Below are 20731 nucleotides of genomic sequence, written 5' to 3' on the forward strand. Positions count from 1 at the left end.
GCCAGCTTTGTGTAATTAGGACTGTAGGCGGTGACTGCTAGCCTCATCCAGGTGTTCATCTGACATTGTTGATCGGTATTTGGTTTGATGTGTTTCATGTGTGAAAATGTTGATTCACAAAGGTAGGTTGATCCAAAAAATGCTGAGGTACATGGCACATTTTCTGACATTGGGATATTTTTCTTCACTGAGAAGGTTCCAGAAACTTCCTCCTGTTGCCCTGGATTTGATCCGAATATCATTTTTAAGCTTCAGAAGCTCATTTTCGACTTCAGATATGTCCATGTTAAATACGGTACTGATTTCATTCTAGATGCAATATCTTCAACATTTGTGATTTTACCAAATGGAAAACACATATATGTTGCAACAGGTTCTATTGTTGCTATATCTTGAAACCGTCTGTCAAAATATGAGGCAAGGTTTTGCACGTGTTCAATATATCGAGCACTGCCAAACTGGTCACCGTCTTTTCCTTGGTTCTCTAGTTCAGACATCATATTTCTGAAGTTTCGTAGTTGATGTTGATGCAGCTGCGAAGACACTAGTTTTAGTTTCTGCTTGAAAGCAGCCTCAGGATTAATCATGTCAACTATAGTTTTATCTTTCCCTTGCAGATCTAAGTTTAGTTTATTCAGCATAGTAGTCATGTCATCCAAAAAAGCTAAATCTAACAGCCACACTTTGTTGTGATCAAAAGGCCAACCTTTTGAGGCCAAAAATGAAGTTAGGAAACCTATCATCACTCCTGCACAGGGCAATGGACCCACTGATTCGGCCAGCCATTGCAGGTGCCCCATCAGCATTTTTAGATAGGAGCTTACTTACTGGAAACTGTGTACTATTAACAAAATCACTGAAAGTCTGAAATATGTCCTCATCCCGAGTTTTTCCTTTTAATGGTAGAATTTTTGGCAGTTCCTCTTTGGTACTCATGTCTTTAAACACCATTCTCATGAAAATGCATAATTGTGATGTATCGACCACATCAGTAGACTCGTCAAATTGTAATGAAAAGAACACTCATTTATGTCTTTATTCAGTTGTTCACACAAATCCTCAGCCATAAATTCACAGCGCCTCCTGACACTGTTTCTTGATAACTGAACATCCTTAATAGAAGACAGTATTTCAGACTTATTTTTTAAATTTTCAAACAACGAATATGCTGTTTCTAAAAAGGCCCGTATGAAAGCGAACACTTCCTATCAGGTTCCGCCACATACAGCATGGCACAGTCAAAATTTTTTGTATGTATCGCTCTGATGTGTCCATAATGATAATCTATTCCCAGAAAAAAATCTAAACAAATATAATATCCCAATGATTATGAGTAAAATTTGAAGAGGATTTTTGTATGGCAGCTTAGGAAAGATGGATCATTAAGTTTAACTTTGCCATGCGATCGACTAGAGAAGATCTTGCAATCGACAGGTTGGCCACCCCTGTTATATAATATCACAGACTAAAGTTCGGAGAATATAATTTGCATTTCTATAATCCTTGCAAGACAGCGAATAATTTGAATATAAACGTCATATATTTTGCACAAGAGATAAAAATTTTAGCCATTTGTAATAAAATTAATTAGAACATGTCAGTTCAGTGACATTTTTATAAGAGAAAAACTTAGTCACTCTTAAGGACAGATGAATAAATAATCACTAACCTTGGCATCAACTGTCAAACATATCACCTCACCTCCCCCCCTCCCCATCTTCCCATCAGCTGATCGCTCGTAGACAGACCATTTCACATCCCATAATTTTAGCTGTGTTAATTTATGAGGGTTTGTTTTAACATAATACCTGTACTACAAAAAACAATGTTTTGTTTATTCTAGGAGATGTGCCGAGGTGCATCTGGGTAGACTCTCAGTCTTTTTAGTATTTTGTGTTTCTCTCAAGTACCAAACTAATTTAAATTATTCCATTGAAACAACACTTTGATTTAGTGCGAATTCGGTTTAAAGCGACATCTCTTGGAACGTATCTCATGTTATATTGACGTTCAACTGTACATTAATGATAATATAATTAAAGATTAATTATGTATGAGTGAATTTTATTGATGCTATTAAGGGGAATATTTTATGATAAACAAGAATAGTTAGAGAGATACTTTACTTAAACTGTTATATAAAGATATTTCATTAACTGAATTTGGTAGCATGACAATTTTGTATTTAATACTTTACTCGAGGTGGTATTGTAACATGTGATATTTGATTAATTTTTCTTAGATTACATGAAATAAGAAAGAATATCATTAATGGCTTATAATGATGGTGTTTCTCGTATATGAAAATAGGAGGAAATAATTATTAATTTATTTGTATAATTTCTTAGTGAAAAAGAATTTATTTGGCTGATGGGGATGGATGGAGTGTTGCTGGGAAATATCAATGTGATGATACAAGTTACAAAGGCACTTTTTATTGAATTTCACATAATTAACCATCCACAAAAAAACCTCGGCTGCACGTATTAGTGATCTGGAGTCGGGTTTGATGACGTAAGGTAGATTAGGGGAAGACATCAGTCCCCGTAATTTTCACTATCGCTGTGGTCACCGGTAACTCCCGCACTGACACCAGATTGATGAATGATGGTCTGGCAGCTGTTGTAACCCGGTTTTCTATTCCCGGACTAATATCCCATTAACGAATTAACATTAATACTATACATAATAAACGAGATTATTGGTGAAACATATAAGGAATAGTTTTGAATTAATACTAACCTTGAAGAGGGTGAGAATATGATGCTGGAATGAGAGTGATTGAGAGAGTGTGATGTTATGTCTGGTGAGGGTGCCTCTCTAGACAGCTCCCTTCTCTTATTCATGATTATTTTGCCACTCATCACATTTTAATGATTAATTATTTTCATGATTCATCTTTGATTTTATAATGCAGTAAGATCTCATATTTCGCATTTTTTAATTTCGCGAGCAGTACCTAATGTAACCAAGTCTTATATTTGGCTTAAAATATCGTGAATTTCGCGAGATCCAGCCAGCTGAATGCTGGCCACCGTCTTGAATGACATCACAGCCCTCATACCAGTTAGTCATTTCTGCTACAACGCGTGTTTTGTCAACGCGAATTGGTTGTAATGTGATTGATGAATAGGGGAACGCTGTTTGTAAAACGCGAACTTTTGCATACGAATGTTGGCTATAGCGCGATTCCATCCTCAATGTTTTAATTCCATCCTCAACGTTTTAAGCGTGGTGAGGGGTTATGCAATGTTTACAGTTCACGTTTGACATCACATATTCAGTTGATTCGTGTCCTTTGTTTGTGAAGTGTTTTTTGAGAGGTACTCTGTAATTTTTATTTTTTTTGCAAATTTAGCTGTTACCAATAAATACTGTATGAAAAGAATACGTAAAATAATGTTTCGCAGTGAGGAACTAATAACGGTTTACACCAGCGCTCTGTTTACATCACGAGATCAGTTGAATCGCACGGTTTCTGTCAATTACTCAGTGATTGTCACTATTTTCTCCAATTTTGTTGTGTTAGCGATGAATACTGAAAGACAAGGTAAAAAGAATGTTTCCAAGAAGCGTTCTGGTGATCGAATTGCCGGTGGTGAACGTAAAAGAGGTTTACAAGAACACAACTATCGCGTTGTAGCCTGTGCCATCCTATAGCAACCGCCTGGGCTGCTATTGTGTGCTTTTTTGGGTGGTGTTACCACCTGTCGAGTCAAGATAATGGCCTCTATCTCTACTGGGGGTCCTACTGGTGCTGGTGGGGTGGGACAGACCCACTTAAACGGCCAAATAAGGAGAAGGTGAAGCGGGACTATCATAAGGGAGTTAAGTTTGCCGAGTACTCGATGCAGGATAACCAGCGTGTGATTAAGTTACTTGAGGAAGGCCTAAAAACTAGTTTTCGGAAAGCACAATCAAGTCAGTAAAGGCAGAATTTGTATCATTTGGAGGTTATAAATGAGAAAATCAGAGGTTGATGTAGAGTGGCCAGTCAATATTGTTATTTTTCCCATTAGTTTATGTATTTGCATTTGACAATTTGAATTTGCATAATTTTTCCAATCTATATTACTCACAAAATACAAAGATCTTACTGTTTTCATATTAAATAATTAATTTGAATATTTTTATGATATTTTTACAGGTATTTTGGTGTTGGTTGTGAATATTATACAGTTATCCCTTGGTTATCACGCCTAATTGGGACCGTGCGAGTGTGTGATAACAAAAGCGATAACAAAAAGTACAGAACCTATGGGATTTATCTAATTGGTTCCAGGCACCAAAGACCCAACCTCAATTTTCCCATTTTACGACTATTTAGTCAGGGTTGTTATGATTTAAATCAAATTATTTAAATCACATGATTTAAATCAAATGATTTAAATCACATGATTTAAATTGATTTAAATCAGAGTAAAAAATCATGATTTAAATCAAAATGATTTTTTTACTAATAACTGTTCTCTCTTTTATTCTACATGATTGAAAAGTATATGCAATGCAGCAGGCTAATAACACCAAGATGATTAAAATGCTAAGACCAGGATATGTTCCACCTAATAGACATCAAATTGGAGGGTCTCTTTTGGATCAAGCCTACGATTCAGTGATTAAGAATTATTCAGAAGAACTTAGTGGGAAAACAGTTTGCATGGCCATGGATGGATGGAGTAATGTCCATAATGAGCCTATAGTATGTACAGTATAACTTTAACAGCGGACAACTGTATTTATCTTGTTGACTCTATAGACACAGAATCAAGACACAGCTGAATATCTGTTGAAATTAGCTGAATGTGCTACAAAAAAGTGTGAAGACAAATTTGGATGCACAGTAAGAAGCTGTGTAACAGATAATGCTGCTAATATGGCAAAAATGAGAAGTGAATTCAGACAAGATAAATCCATTATAACATATGGTTGCTCTGCACACCTGTTAAATTTGCTTTCACAAGACCTGCAAATCAAGAACATTAAGGAGCACATTACTGAAATCATTAAGTACTTCAGAAATCATCACATCCCAGGATCTTTGTATAGAAGAGCAGGAGGAACAATGCTAGTAATGCCATCAGACACACGATGGAACACAGTGACAGATTCTATTGAATCTTATTTAAAGAACTGGGAGACCCTTGTCAAAGTGTGCAAAGAAAATAGTGAAGACATTGATAAGAAAATTGAAAGGAAAGTTAATGATAAGGCATTAAAAAGAACTGCAGAAGACTATTTAGAGAGACTTAAGCCTATTGCTGTGGCATTGGACTGTGTCCAGAGAGAACATACCCTATTAAGTGATGCTGTAGAAATCTGGGTAAAACTGAAAACTGATATTAAGGAGTATTTAACAGATAAGAAGGATATGGATAATTTTGAAAAAAGAATCAAAGTAGCATTGACACCTGCCCATTTTCTAGCTAATGTGATAGATCCAAGGTATCAGAGCAGACATCTGACTCCTGAGCAGCGAGACATTGCAGAACAGTATGTGTGCGAGTCTCTTCCACATTTCCTTTCAACATTAATGTCCTTCCATGGAAGAAGTGCACCATTTAAAGAGGTCTATTTTGGTAAAGATGTTGTAAAATCTCTCTCACCCCTTGCTTGGTGGCAGTATTTTGCCAATGATATGACAGAAAATGTAATGGATGTTCCTAGGCAATTATTTACAGCTGTTGCATCATCAGCAGGGGTTGAGAGAATTTTTTCCACATATGGATTTGTACACTCAAAGGTAAGAAATCGCCTAGGACAGGAAAAGGCATCTAAGCTTAATAATAATAATAATAATAATAATAATAATAATAATAATAATAAACGGTTTATTAATAGAGTTGCAGCCGGTGGCTGAAAATATACAGACTTACATTTGATTTAGACATAATGATATAATGTGCATTGAATACATTTACAGGGCTGTACAGTACATAAATCAGGAGTTGTTTATTATTTTAACAATAGATGGGATGGTGCTGTTCTTATATCTATCGGTGCGGGCTCTTATGGGCTGTTGTAGTGGCGGACTGCGCGAGTTGGGTGGGGGGCTGCAGGTGGCAGGAGGTGGCGATGACGAGGGTGGTGCAGTAGTCCACTGCCAAACCTTTCCAGTGCTTGGTGGTGGAGGTCACTGAGGGATGGCATTTCCAGGGTGGAGAGAGCGTTGGTGTAGCCGGAGTATTCTGCGCCGAGCATGATTCTGCAGGCCCTTTTCTGTACCTTCTCTAGCTGACGTTGTTGGGTGGAGTTGAGAGAAGACGACCAGGCTGGTGATGCATACGTTAGTTTGGGGAGAATAAAGGCGTTGTAGATGGTCCTCAGCTCTGGCGTGGGTGTCCCAAGTGACCTAAGTCGTCGTAGCATGTAGAGACGGTACGAGGCTGCCTTGACTGTGTTATTTACATGGGCCTTCCAGTCAAGTTTGTTGTCTATGGTTACACCCAGGAGTTTGGCAGACTGCACCAGCTGGAGAGGATGGGCACCCACTGTGACTGCTGGGGCTTGCACTGGAGTGGTGGCGGTATTGATGTGCATGACTACGGTTTTGGTGTGGTTGATGGTGACCTTGTTCTCCGTAGTCCATGCCTGTAGCCTGTCCAGGGTGCCTTGTAGCGATGAGTAGTCTGGTGTGGTGTTGTCCACTGAAACCCCCACAGTGCAGTCATCCACGTACTTCCACCTGTGAGGAGTGTCCGATAGAGCGTCGTTGATCAGGATGAGGAAGCACAGTGGTCCCATCTTGGTCCCCTGGGGAACACCGCAGGTGAGGTGTTGGAATGTAGAGACCAAGCCCTGATACCTCACTGCCTGGCGACGTCCACTCAAGAAATCAGTGAGCCATGAGACCAGGTTGGTGGGCAGCCCTAGTGCAATAGCCTTGTTGATAACAGTGCAGTGATCAACAAGGTCAAAGGCCTTCCTGAAGTCACAGTACATAAGCATTTCAATGCTCAACTAAGCTAATTTAAATGTTTTTTTTATCCTCTTCGCCACTGATCGGCTTGTTAGCTGCTTGGGCGATCGGTCACGTCTCTTTTCATTTATATTCTTCACCAAAAGATCGGCTCGCTAGCCGCCCGGGCGATCGGTCACGTCTCTGTCACGCACTGTTGGCAAATACTGGGCATGCACCGGCTCCTGAATGTACCTGAACCCGCTCCAGTGTTGGTCAAGTCTTCTCTTGAAAGAGCTCACACTCGGTGCCGTCACAACACTCTGGTAGATTGTTCCAAGAGTTTACAACCCTCACTCCGAAAAAGTTTGCCCTCACGGTTTTCTGGACTTGCGGCTTCTTCAATCTTGAGCTGTGACCCCTTGTGGGGCGAGCGTCCGCCAGCTCCAAGTAAGGACACTCAACTGAGTAGTGCCCCCTGAGATGCTTATAAACCTCAACTAGGTCCCCCCTTGCCCGTCTGTAGTATAAGCTAGGCAAGTTCAGGCGCTCCAATCTCTCAGGGTAGCTGAGGTGCCGAAGTGCAGGCACCAGTTTGGTGGCCCTCCTTTGAACATTTTCAACCAACTGACAGTCCCTAGCATATCTCGGGGACCAGATGGGGTGACAGTACTCCAGATGGGGAAGCACTTCACTCCTGAAGATCGTCACGAGGGACGGACCGTCTAGATATCTGAACGACCTTCTTATAAGACCCAATAATTTATTTGCCTGATTTACCTTCTTCTCACAATGGCCCGAGAACTTCAGCTCATTGTCAACATACACACCTAGGTCCTTCTCACACACAGTCTCAACTAGTGCATTTTCTTCATCCCGTTGGGACATATGATACGCCTCCTTACCGTTGGTACGCCCCAGGTGCATCCTCTTACACTTCGTGACATTGAATCTCAGCAGCCATTTCTTCGACCATTCCTGGAGCCCACAGAGGTCCTTCTGCAGCTCTTCACAGTCCGCTTGGTTCTTAATTTCCCGAAATAACTTGCCATCATCGGCAAACATTTGTATGGAGGAGTGTACAACGTCAGGCATGTCATTTATGAAACAAACAAACAACAGCGGGCCCAATACACTACCCTGCGGTACCCCACTTGTTACAGGTACAGATGACGATTTCGTGCCATTAATCACCACACATTGCTTGCGGTCATGTAGAAAGTCTTCTATCCACGCTAGGACATTTCCCCGAATTCCGTACCCTTCCAGTTTGATTTTCAGCCTTTCGTGGGGTACACTGTCGAAAGCCTTGGCAAAATCTAGGTAAATATTGTCGATATTACCACCCCGTTCTAGAATATGGGTCCAAATATCCAATACCTTGAGCAATTGTGTTAAGCAAGAGCGCCTCGGCATAAAACCGTGTTGGCAATCTTTTACAAGGTTGTTTCGAGTAGATGTTCCATCATGCATCTCTGATAATACTATTTTTGTTGTTTACAGAATGAGAATATTGTGTTGACTTGAAGTTATTACCGGTAATTCTTAATACACTATAATCCTACAAATGTAAGAAAATAAACTTGTTACCAGTATTATTTTTTTTACAAAATGAGAATATTATTCTGTTGACTTGAAGAAGTTAAGTTATTAATTTTTGAAACACTGTAATCCTATAAGAGCATTTATGTTAAATTTCATTATTACGTTTGGATTTGTGCACTCAAATGTAAGATATGTTACCAGTTTTCTTTTATTTTACAAAAAGAATATTATTGTGTTAAATTCCATTGGTACATCTACTGCATAAATATCTTAATGCCAATTTTCTGTTTATTATCCTGAATAAGCTTTGGTTGAAAAATACTGTTTTTATGGTTTAAAAATACTATTTTAATGCAATTAGTAAAACAATAAAAAAAATTGATTTAAATAAAAAATCCGATTTAAATCAAATACTTGTAAATCGATTTTTTTTATTAATAAAAAAAAAATCATGATTTTTTTCCAACCCTGATTTAGACCCACTAAAGAAATAGATAATGTTATGGTAAGTATCAGAAACACACATAGGCATGGCTAGGTTTATTACAAAGTGATGAAAAGGGTACAATAAGGAAGAATACATTTGTTACTGGGTATGTTACTGTACTTACAGACTTGAGCTGGTCTTGAGGGAAGGGATTCCGAGGCTAGAGGGTAGAGAGTTAGTGGTCCCCACCCAGCACTAACTCTTCGAGTAACTCATCATCCTCTTGAAAACCCTCAAAGTCAGCTTGTGGTAGTACAGGTGGCTGTTGTTGTTGACGAAAGAAGTCCGTAATTTGTCTCTGCCGCAATGCGTTGTGGTGATGGTTTAGCTGGTCAACATAAGGCTGGAGTGCACTGCTTCTGATACCGGACACACTTTCACTGTCGCCGGCGGGGAGAGGGTGCTGTTCGATGAGGTGTTTCAACCGTTCACTCAACTCAATGATCTCCCTGACTTTTGACATGGGCTGTGCGGCTGGTTGTGCTAATGGGCTGTCTTCTCTGTTCCGTCTGTCTTCCTCTGCCTGCCTGTCTTCCTCCATAATATCCTCAGCTGTAGGCATAACAAGTTCCAGCAAAGCCCGTATGTCGTCCTCTGTCGTCTCATCGAACCCTCGTCCTGCCTTGCCTCCTCTGCCGCCAACTCAACCTCTGCCTGGACAGTGCGATTCCCCTGGCACTTCTTGTCGTCGGTCCTCAGGCAAACCCTCTAACACATTTCTCTAGGCATGGTTTACGGTCGCTGGTGTCACTGCATCCCAACACTCAACCATTAAGTCTATCGCTTCCTTGACGTTAAATGCCCGCCAGTACTGCTTGACTTGCTGCTCCGCCTCTGTTTCTACGTCCCCTCCTCCTCCTCTTCGTCACTGTCGACCAACATCTGCACAGCATTTTCGTCCTCAGTTGCAAAGCGCATCCTCTTGAATTGTTTACAGGAGTAAGCAGCTTTGACACACGAGATTATTTCCATGTCCATCGCTGGATGAGATGATGTACAGTGGATACTCTCCCCTACAACTGCTGACTGATCACTCGCCGTCCGCTTATCAGCCAATCAGCAGCGAGCTCCACAGACCAGGTCTCACATGCGGACGGAGGTGTACAACTGCTGAGTGATCTCTGCCCATCCGCTTACCAGCCAATCAGCAGCAAGTTCCACCGACCAGGCCGCACTCGCGCGGTGATTGATCCGTTACCGCCTTCACCTCACTTTCCTGATCCTGAGAAACCGTATAAATACGCGTATGCCTGGCCGTGGAGATTATTCTACTCTACTCTCTAGAACCAGCAAGACCTCCCAACAAGCTCCTCACCAACCAGCTCCCTCAGCAAGCTCCTCACCCAACAGGACCTCTGAGCAAGCTTCTCACCACACAGCAACTCCTTAGCACTGCACTGTACATACAGAACGCTACAATTGGTGACCCCGGGGTACAGTATGCTACAACTGGCCACATACAGTGCGCTACAGTATTAGGGGTAGAAATTCCACTCGTATGTTCGGATGTGCTGATCGTAGTAGAGGAGAATGGCCAGGAGCATTATCTAGCAACAAGAGAATGTTGAAGCAGATGTTTTGTGCCTCACAAAAGGCCTGGACCTCGGGAACGAAGAAGTTGTTAAACCAATCCAGTGACAGCTTCACCGACATCCAGGCCTTCTTGCTTGTAAGCCAGTTCACATTAAGCCTCGTCATATCTTGTCGTTTGTAGGCTTCTTTGCTCGATGGATAACTGTCGGTTTCATCCTGCATGATCCCGTAGCATTAGTGGTGAACAAGGCGGCAGCTCAAACCTTAACCCTTTGACCGCGCCGTCCGATTTCAAGGTTGTTCCCGGAAAGTGTCATTAAGTCACCAAAAAATGAAAGTGCTGTTTTGAGCTTTTTTATTGCTTTTCTATAATGAAAAAAACTTGTTCTTTCCATATATGGCATTTATATTTCTTAGAAATGTTGTTATCTAGTGGAAAGTCATGTTTTTACGGAAAAAAGGTAAAAAAAAAATATATATATCTCAGGTTTCCTTCAGGTAAAGTGGTTTGAGGAACTCAGATGTTGCCAAATTTGCCTTCAGAATGATAGATCATGACCCAAAACTATGGTAATAATTAATGTAAAGTGATGTTTCATGGAAATTATAACCCGGTTTTTTATGTGCAATATTGGTACCTCACCTGGAAACATTGTTGGTGAAATAACAGATAATGCAAAAATATTTTATTTTAATCCTTGAACATATTTATATATATATAGCTACATTACATGAACATTATGAGTACTGACAGGACATTTTATAATTGGTTTTAGTATGATATCTCTCGAAACAGTGCACGACACATAGGGGAGGGTGGTCAGGACATTTTTGACAGTATAATGTTGTTTGTTTTCTCTTGCATGCGCCTCGACCTTTCTTTACACACTGAGATGGTAAAATAGAACAGACAACACAATTGGGCTTGTATTGTTTGTCCTGAAATTGAGAAATGAAATGCCTTTCTGTCAATCTAGTGGCTAAAGGTACTACACTCCTCCTCTGACGTTTTGATTCCTTGAGAGAGTACCCATCCAACATGCCTACAATAACCTCCCTTCTATATTCCTTTTGGGCGAGTTTTTTGGTTGGATTCTGTATGTTATAACAAATATATAAGTTACTGCAAAATATTAATTTATTTCGCATATCACAGAAAATGGGAAGCGATAAGAACAGTGAAAAGTTGTCTTATTTCGCAATTTTTGTCTACATACAGGCTATTTCGTTACATAATAACTCCTCAAATATATATAACACGGTCTTTATTCATATTTTGACACCGGACTATGCCAAAAATGCCTGGGTTATGCAGAAACAATATTATAGCAAATCTTTATACAGGCAAACAGACGGAAAAACAGCGATCATATTATGAGATATAACCACCACTATTTGCTTATCTATATCAGTCTTTTATATATATTCTCATGCTTGAAACACTTACACTGCCTATCACCATAATAACAGATTAAAAATTACCTTCTTTATGTGGATTATGAACAGATATATGCCGCTGAAACAATTTTCTGGCAAATCTTTATACCGACAAACTGACGAAAAAATAGCGATCATATTTTTACATATAACCACCACTATTTGCTTATCCATATTGGTCTGTTATATATATTCACATGCTTGAAACACTTACACTGCCTATCACCATAATAAAAGAATAAAAAATACATTATTTATGTGAATGATGAACAAATATATGACGCTACGCTGGATCTGGAAATCTGTGAGTCATGTGGTTGCGTCAGCTAATGCGTCCTTGGGATATGTTTTGCCTAGCGGATACCAGATGGCAGCACAAACAGGGTGCATTTTTAACCCCAGGACGATCTTAGCCGCGCGCGGGAAATTCAGAATTTTCCCCTGTGGTTTTGGAGTAATGTCGCTTTGCGCGGTGAAATGTTTCGTTCTGTCAGGCGACTAAAGTCGCTTTGTCGGGTTAATTGCCTTCCTGCCGCATACCTTGGCTGATGACTTGGTGATGAATGTCCTCTTAGGCATGACCTTCCAATTGAACCCCGTCTCATCTATATTAAAGATTTGGTCCTGGTTGAACTGGCCCGTTGCGATGATGTCCCGTAGGATTTGAGGATATACCCTGGCACTGGCTCGGTCGCCACTTGCAGCCTCACCCGAAATCTTCACATTCCTCACTTGGTGTCGTGACTTGAAGTTCTCGATCCAACCTTTAGAAGCGTTGAATGCAGGTGGGCTTGCCACTTCCCACTTCCTAGCGAGCTTCTGGTAAAGTTGTTTGGCGGTATCCATCAAATCTCTGGTCTCGACGGCCATGTTTCTTCTTCCTTGCTTCTGAACATACCATACCAAAAGTTGATCAGTCTTCGTCAGCAACTGATTAGGACTCCTGCGGGCTTGGGCTAATGCGTTGGTTTGGGCTAGTTCCATGTGTTTGACAATATGATCCTTCATCTTGTATATCCCCCTAATTGTGGACTCATTGATGCATTAAGTGAGGGCCACTGCTCGCTTCTTTTTCCCGCCATCAATTTGCTTCACCACCTCCAATTTCTCGGCGTACGTCAGCATCTTCCTCTTCTTTATTTGCCTCTGAGTGGCAGGTCCAGGTACGGGGGCTCTTGGTGGGGGCATGTTGGCAGTGGCCTCAGCCATCACAGACAACAATAGGGTACACACAAAAAAGAGTAATCCTTGGTTCCCGCGCACAAGCCACGGTTATCACGACTGCAGGGAGCCGGGGTAGAGGGACGCTTTCCGAAACTCCCCTTCTACCCCAACTGTGGTGGTCCGGGCCAATAAAAAACGAGCTTTGATGGCTGAAAAGTTCAGGCCAATGATGTCGAGGGCTGATGCGCAGTTCGATGCGCGAGCGAGGCATGTGTGGGTGCTTGTGTTTGTACAACTGCTTTCAAGTTTTGTTACCTCCGTCCATTTTCATCCAGCAAATGTGTTATTGTCAATTTGTAGGTGAAAGATTTTATCCTCAATAGATGTAGGTGAAGCAAGGGGGTAACAATACACCTGGAGGCAACTGTGTGATAACTAAATTCTCGGCCTAAAAAATGTGCTATAACAGCAGGTGTGCAGATTTTGATGGAGGCGTGATAACGAAAATCGCGATGACCAAGTGCGCTATAACCAAGGGATGATTGTAATAACAAAGTTTCAGTGATGGATTGTTGCTATAATATGCTATCATGCTTCTAAAATATAGTTATTTTAACTAAATAAGCTTAGTTCAACAATATAAAGTTAAATTCTTATTATTTAATTGTATTAATATTGGTTGAAATAATAATATGGATTTTAGTCAGTCCCACACCCACACACCCCCCCAAAAAGGGAATCAAGACAGCAAGCATCAGGAGTGAGGGTCTTATTGTATGACAAATCTGCGTGTGTATGTCTGCATGGTAGCGAGTTAAATATCAGCTGTTGAGGAGCTTATCGTTTGGCAACACTGGTGCATGTTAATACTCCTTTCCACTCCATCCCTCTAATCACCCACACCTTTTTGTTTTCTCATTCCATATTTTAAAATGTTATGTAACATAATGTTGAAGGGATACAACTTTGCTCATTTATACTTACCACAACCTCACTAAAAATACTTTAGGTTTCATGTTTATTCAAGACATCTTCAGGTCATGAGACCCATGAATCCCCCACCCAAGAAAGGGTGACCTGACATTCCATCAGAAGGTCAGTAATGTGAGACCACTAATGCCCACCCTACCTCCACCTGACATTGAGTAAGGTCAGGTCAGCTACATGAGACCCACTAATCCCCCACAGCTCCATGGGAGTGGATAATAACAGTCCTTGCTGTAACACACAGCTTCATTCATGCTTGTATCATATAGATATTTAATTTTTAAATATATTTATTTAACCAAACTTTTAGATAAACTATTCTGGATTATTCTAGTAAAATATAATCCCTCCATGATTATCAGCCAGCATTGTACATTGTACTTATCATGTTTTTGTTTGTTTTTCTTATATAGTGAGAGGCAGCACTAACATTTAGATTGAACTGTGTTCTGATGGGAATTCTATTTTCTGTGTTTTGTGATTGTAAGGTGCTCAACTCTATTGTTTTGAATGTGAGCCGTGTTGGCGCTATCAATGTTTTTGTTAGCATTAGTTGCTCTGCCCCCCCCTTCCCCCAGTGGGCCTTGAAGCGGTGGAGGACTTGCAAGTCTCAATGATCCGATGAGCAGTACCAGGGGTCTTAGCCCCCTTCCTTCCCTCCTCAGAGGGAGAGAGTGGGTTTCCAAACTGGTTAGGTCACTGGGGAGGTCCAGACAAAATGGCTCCTCTCCTGCTGGGGTTTGAAAGCAGACTGGCAACATTGTCCCTGGCCCAGACCACGGGAGTTCTGGATGTTGGCGGCATGCCTCCCTGCGGCTAGCAACACCTCTTTGGCCCCTATTCGAGATAAGATGGGTGGCTTGGTTGGGCCCAATCAAGTCAATATGCTGGTCACTGTGTGGCTAGGGTGGTACCTGGCACTCCTATGGTCCAGGAGCTGGCGACTTGGCAACCTGGGGTCACGGGTCTTATCTCTGGCATTGACCTTCCTTGTTGGGCTCTATAGTGGGTGGGGAATGAAGTAATTTAGTTTCTCTATGGAAAAAGAAAACATAAATAACTGGCCAGATAATCCCTTGATGACCCTGCACCCTTCCCTGGACCATTCTCTGGATCATCAGTTGAGGCCCTATCAGATTGGGAAAAGTGGCTCTGGGTCATGACAAATACCAAGAATAAGAGCTGCAGGAGGCCCACTGGTCCTCTACCCTCCAGGACGCTTCTACCAGTGAGATCTTACCAGGTGCGTTCAAACAGGCAGACTTTGCAAAATGTCTAATGCTCCATATCATGGAAGGCAAGCCTGTAATGGACCTCGACATTTTATGTTTACTGGTCAATAGTAAGAATTTGTTGGAAGAACCAAAAATATCCATCCGGCAAGTTGGTAACCTCCTAATGTTTCCTCAAGGAGAGTGTTCAACCCTGTTCCTGTCTGAGGTACCTAGTGCCCCAGTTTCCTGTACTCCACACCACCTTTAACCAGTGTTGAGGGGTGGTATTCTCTAAAGAGCTGCTCCCATACTTAGAGGAGCTCCAAGACCAAGGTGGTGAAAGTGGACAGGTTCCACAAGAAAGAAATTGGCTCTCTTAACCCTACACCAACTCTGTTATTGACATCTTATTGCTTTGAAATTCTAACCGCTATCAAGATTACCTGGATCTTTCTTAAGGAGAATGCCGCCTGAAACAAAAAAAATCATTAATAGATCAACCAATATAAATTTCCTGTCATCAGTTAAGAACACCAGATACATTGTTACTACAGTATATCCCTGAATCAGTTCTACCTAATCTCTAATCCCTGATATCTGATTTTTCTCTTATATTCTTATCAATTTTAAAATCCTACTTCTCCATAACTTTCAGCTAAATTACGTTGAAATTTATGTGGAATATGGGTAATTTACTCTTTTTATATGTAACATATACTGTAGATATTTCTGATTATCGAATTCGTATTGGCTGAGTGATTTTTTCCTAACTTATCATATTTTCCTCCAGATATTTATAAGATAAAGCAGCAAATAGTAAACCAAGTCAAATATAAAGAAAATGTGTATGTTCACGCCATGCACAATATGTTATTCTACTGCTTAGTTATTAGGATTGGCCCAGAAATGGCCGAGCCTTAGGGATATGAAGGATAGAAAAACTCATTCTGAGATACATGCCGATAAAGGTGGCATAAGAGCAACTCACGATCGTACTCACTCTACATATTTGATGGGTCACTAACTCTCGTGACACTTTCTCCTGTGGTTAGCTTGCTGAGAAAGGTGCCAGATACTGATGTTTACCAAATGATTGGTATTATTTTACACAAAATATTATAATATAAACTTTTCTACAGCTTTTCTATGTAAACAGAAGGATCTTCTAAATGAAGGGGGGTAGGAACAATCATGCATAGCAACATAAATATTACGAATTATGCAGTAAAGATATGTCAGCAGATAGCCATAGGCAACAGCTTCCCTCAGGAAAATTTTCTGAATATTTTCGTAATTTTCGATTTTCATTGTATTTTCAGCCAGACGCTCCCTTAAGGTGAAACCATATGTCCCAAACCCAAGACAATGCTTTCATTGTCAGTTGTATGGCGGCCATGTCAGCCACACTTGTTTATAGCTACAGCAGGGTGTTCCTGCAGTATGTGTTAACTTTGGTTAAGGCCCATGAGGGTCAGAAATGTCTGGGTCTGTTCTGCTGTCTTTACGGTAGTCAGTGTCAATTACATGTATGTCAAAATTCAATTTGCCAAAACCATCTAAAACATATATATTTGCAGTTGCTATGGCAAGCTACACATAGTGAAATGCTGACAACAGTGTTCTACACAGGGTTTAAAAATATAAAAAATTTTTTTTAAATTATCAGAGTACTGGAGTTCCCAAACATATTATTTCCAGTAATAATTCCTGATGGTAGGAAATGCTTTTATTATCTACTTATTTTACTGTAACTTAGTTAGTAGTTAAAAGGCCACAGAATGCTTCAAATTAAACAGAAAAGTAGCGAGTTGCACATACTGTACCGGTAAAATTCAATACTGTGATATGTACACAATATCTTGACTGTTATTAAGTTTCTATTGTTTATAAGGTTACTTCAAATTTCACCAAAATTATAAAATTTATTTTGTGTGGGTTCTGGCTCAGCCCTCCAGCTGGTAGCAACCTCAACAACAATGGCACTGCTCAGTTTCAATTCTTTCCTCAGTTTGTGTTCAGTTATGTATCATAAACATTTCTTCAAATTATTTATACATGCCATTGAAATAACTGGATTGAAATATTTCTTGATTTCTTTGGAACCATGCTGGATTTTATTTCAACACTGATATTTTAAGTTTTATTGCTGTAAATAAAGAATATTTTCTTGAAATAAACACTGCACTGCTATATATTATCAATATGTAAAATATATTTTAAAATGACCAATAATTTGACTGTAAAAATGGAAAAAAGAGTTTATGTTGAAGAGGTCTCAAACAATAATGTATGTTCCTTCGCTGAACAGATACATAAACTGATGCCAAGCTTGGTGTGTTGATGGCTGTTTTGTTTGCATATCCGAAAAACTAGTTTCCTGTACTTCAATTATGTTCAATAATTGTTAAAATGACTAAAAATTTGATATAAAACTTTTAAAAATTATTGAATAGTACAACCTTCTTGATATTTACTAAAATGGTACAATTTAAGCCCTAAAACCGATTACTGTATTGGCGGACTAATACTACAGCTGGTGAGCAGCCGAGAAAGCGAAACATGTTGGGGAAAATTAGGTAAGGATCGTTAACTGAAGTGAAGAATCTTATGGGTAATTTGTTAACAAATTTTGTTAACCGGATTAGGTTAACCGAGGGACCACTGTAGTTTAAAATTCGTAAGCAGGGTTTCTGTGATGCTGAGGATACCTGTATTTATAAAAATTATTTTAGAATATCTTTCACACTATTTCGATACATTTCATGAACATCTGCGACAAGATACAAGGAGGTAAAACAGATAAACGAGAACCTGTAATAACGTGTTATTTAGCTACAACTGAGTGACTAGGACTGAACTCAGGGGGACCGGCAAACAGGGTATTCCACGGTTTCACTCCTGACTACTGACACTGCATTGCCACATCTCATACCTGTTCCCTCACGCACTCCCAGGCTGTGGTGCATTCATGTGAAGGCAACTGTACCAATGACTACAGTACTACTTGCAGAAACCATTTCAGATATTAGTAATATATTGGACCGTGAAAATTTATCAGAGTTGTAAAAGTATTGGACTTTGGAAAAGTATCCAAAGTTCATTGTACTCAAGTAGAAGTAAAAAAGTATTTCATTCATAAAGTACTCAAGTAGTGAATGTAAAGTAACAACAAAATTATTAATCGAATCAAATATTAAAAGTAAATCCACTATAAATTACAGAATAAAAAACAAGTTAACTAAAGAAAAAATAAAAGACACACCATTACACATGTTTATTTGCAAATTTATCTATTGAGATTAATCAATACAATAACTGATTCCCCAAATTTTGGGTGTCAATCGAGTCTTTAGGGCCTAAATATAAGCCCGGCATGACTAAACAGACACTTACAAGCAGCAGACATGAAGCTTGTGATTGGTTAGATTTCAAGTTTGTCCTATGATTGGATATTTAAAACTATTGTTTGGGCATGTAATGAGTAACGATTTTGTTTTTTTTCAATTGTATTGGAGTAAAAATAATAGAAACCCATACTTAAGAGTACTGAAAAATTTTAGTACTTTTTAAAAGTAAATACCCAAAATTGTTACTTGAGTACAGTACTCAAGTAAATTTACTTTGTTACTTTAACACAATTTATTTAAATCGTTTTGAATTATACATCTGGAACAGGATATTGTAGGGGTATCGAGATATTAATGTTGTCTAGCACTCAGGATGGAAGGAAACTCTAATGTGGTTTTCTTGTATAATATATAAGTTATATGATAGACAGTCTGGTGCTGGAGATGCTGTGTGGTGAGGGGCTGCTTGGTAGAGACGTGCGGTGAGTAGCTTGTTGAAGGAGGTAGATGTGGAGGAGCTTCGTTAGAGAAGATGTTGCCTGTTGCTGGCCTCCTGGTTGAATGAAATGTTAACAGCGTGGAGCTTGCTGGAGGAGATGTTGCTTGTTCAGGAAAATGGGCAGAATGAGAGTTGGTTGGTGAGGAAGCTCAGAGAAGGACATGCTCGCTGGCGGGAGCGAGGACCGCCAGGCAGGCGGAGGAGAGGCGAGGGTCGCCAGGCAGCGGCAGAGGAGGAGGTGTTGCTTGTTCAAGAAGATTGGTCAGACTGAATCTCAATGGAGAGACAGAGCTTATATACCCCGCAGCAGCCGCCATGAGTCATGGTGGGAAAACCCGAGAAGTAGCCGGTGAATAGTTTCGTTGCTAAGATACGGTAACATCTGGTTGGTTGCTAGGGAAGGCGGCACATTGGAATGCGATAGCAGGTGGTGAGCTGCTACGCAGTTGTAGGCAGTTGTAGGGGAGAAGTCCACTACAATACTCCCCCTCCCCTCCAGGCGGTGTAGGAGACTTGTTGATTGTAGAGTTGCTTAGCACATGTGAGGAAGACCGGGCGGTGCATGCCTCATGTGAGACAACGGCGATGGCGTGATGAGCCGATCGCTGAAATACAACTGTCTAGATACACACTATCTGTGGGAGAAGGGAGAAAAAGGGTGTGTGGAGGCGATGAATGTTGTGCTTCCCTCACGACAGGTACAGGGTCGTCAGATGCGCCTGCTGGGGTGTGTGTGGGCCTGGATCAGGAGCAGGGGCTGGGTCAGCAGAAGCGGATTAGGGCTCGTGACAGCAGCTGGGTCCACGACAGCAGCAGGGTGCAGGACATTAGCAGGGAGTACCTGAGGGAGAAAAGAGGGGGTGTGGAGGCGATGGATGTTGTGTGCTTCCCTCACGGCAGGTACTGCTGGGCCGGGGTCGGCGTCTGAGGCAGGACGGGTGTGCTGGGGTCGTCGGATGTGGTGCGTGAGGCAGGAAGAGGAGCTGGTGTCTGCTTGAAGACTGGGAGCGTGATCAGTGTCTCCTCCATCCTGTGTGAGTGCTAATCTCCGGGAGTCACCATTGTAGGGGTATCGAGATATTAAAGTTGTCTAGCACTCAGGATGGAAGGAAACTCTAATGTGGTTTTCTTATATAATATATATAAGTTATATGATAGACAGTCTGGTGCTGGAGATGCCGTGTGGTGGGGAGCAGCTCAGTAGAAGACGTTCGGGAGTATCGTGTTGAAGGAGGTAGATGTGCAGGAGCTTCGTTAGAGAAGGTGTTGCCTGTTGCTGGCCTCCTGGTTGAATGAAATGTTAACAGCGTGGAGCTTGCTGGAGGAGATGTTGCTTGTTCAGGAAAATGGGCAGAATGAGAGTTGGTTGGTGAGGAAGCTCAGAGAAGGACATGCTCGCTGGCGGGAGCGAGGACTGCCAGGCAGGCGGAGGAGAGGCGAGGGTCGCCAGGCAGCGGCAGAGGAGGAGGCGTTGCTTGTTCAAGAAGATTGGTCAGACTGAATCTCAATGGAGAGACAGAGCTTATATACCCAGCAGCAGCCGCTATGAGTCATGGTGGGAAAACCCGAGAAGTAGCCGGTGAATAGTTTCGTTGCTAAGATACGGTAACATCTGGTTGGTTG

At 40.9% G+C, this 20731-nt stretch overlaps 1 protein-coding gene across 1 annotated transcript in view; it reads left to right on the forward strand.

Moving 5' to 3' along the window:
* LOC121876617 (low molecular weight phosphotyrosine protein phosphatase-like) overlaps positions 1–20731 on the forward strand; it is a 43343-nt gene that overhangs the window by 21959 nt on the left and 653 nt on the right. The gene's annotated exons all lie outside the window — the stretch shown is intronic.

This window comes from Homarus americanus, unplaced genomic scaffold, assembly GCF_018991925.1.
Source record: "Homarus americanus isolate GMGI-L3 unplaced genomic scaffold, GMGI_Hamer_2.0 scaffold28, whole genome shotgun sequence".
In the NCBI taxonomy this organism is placed as follows: Eukaryota; Metazoa; Arthropoda; class Malacostraca; order Decapoda; family Nephropidae; genus Homarus; species Homarus americanus.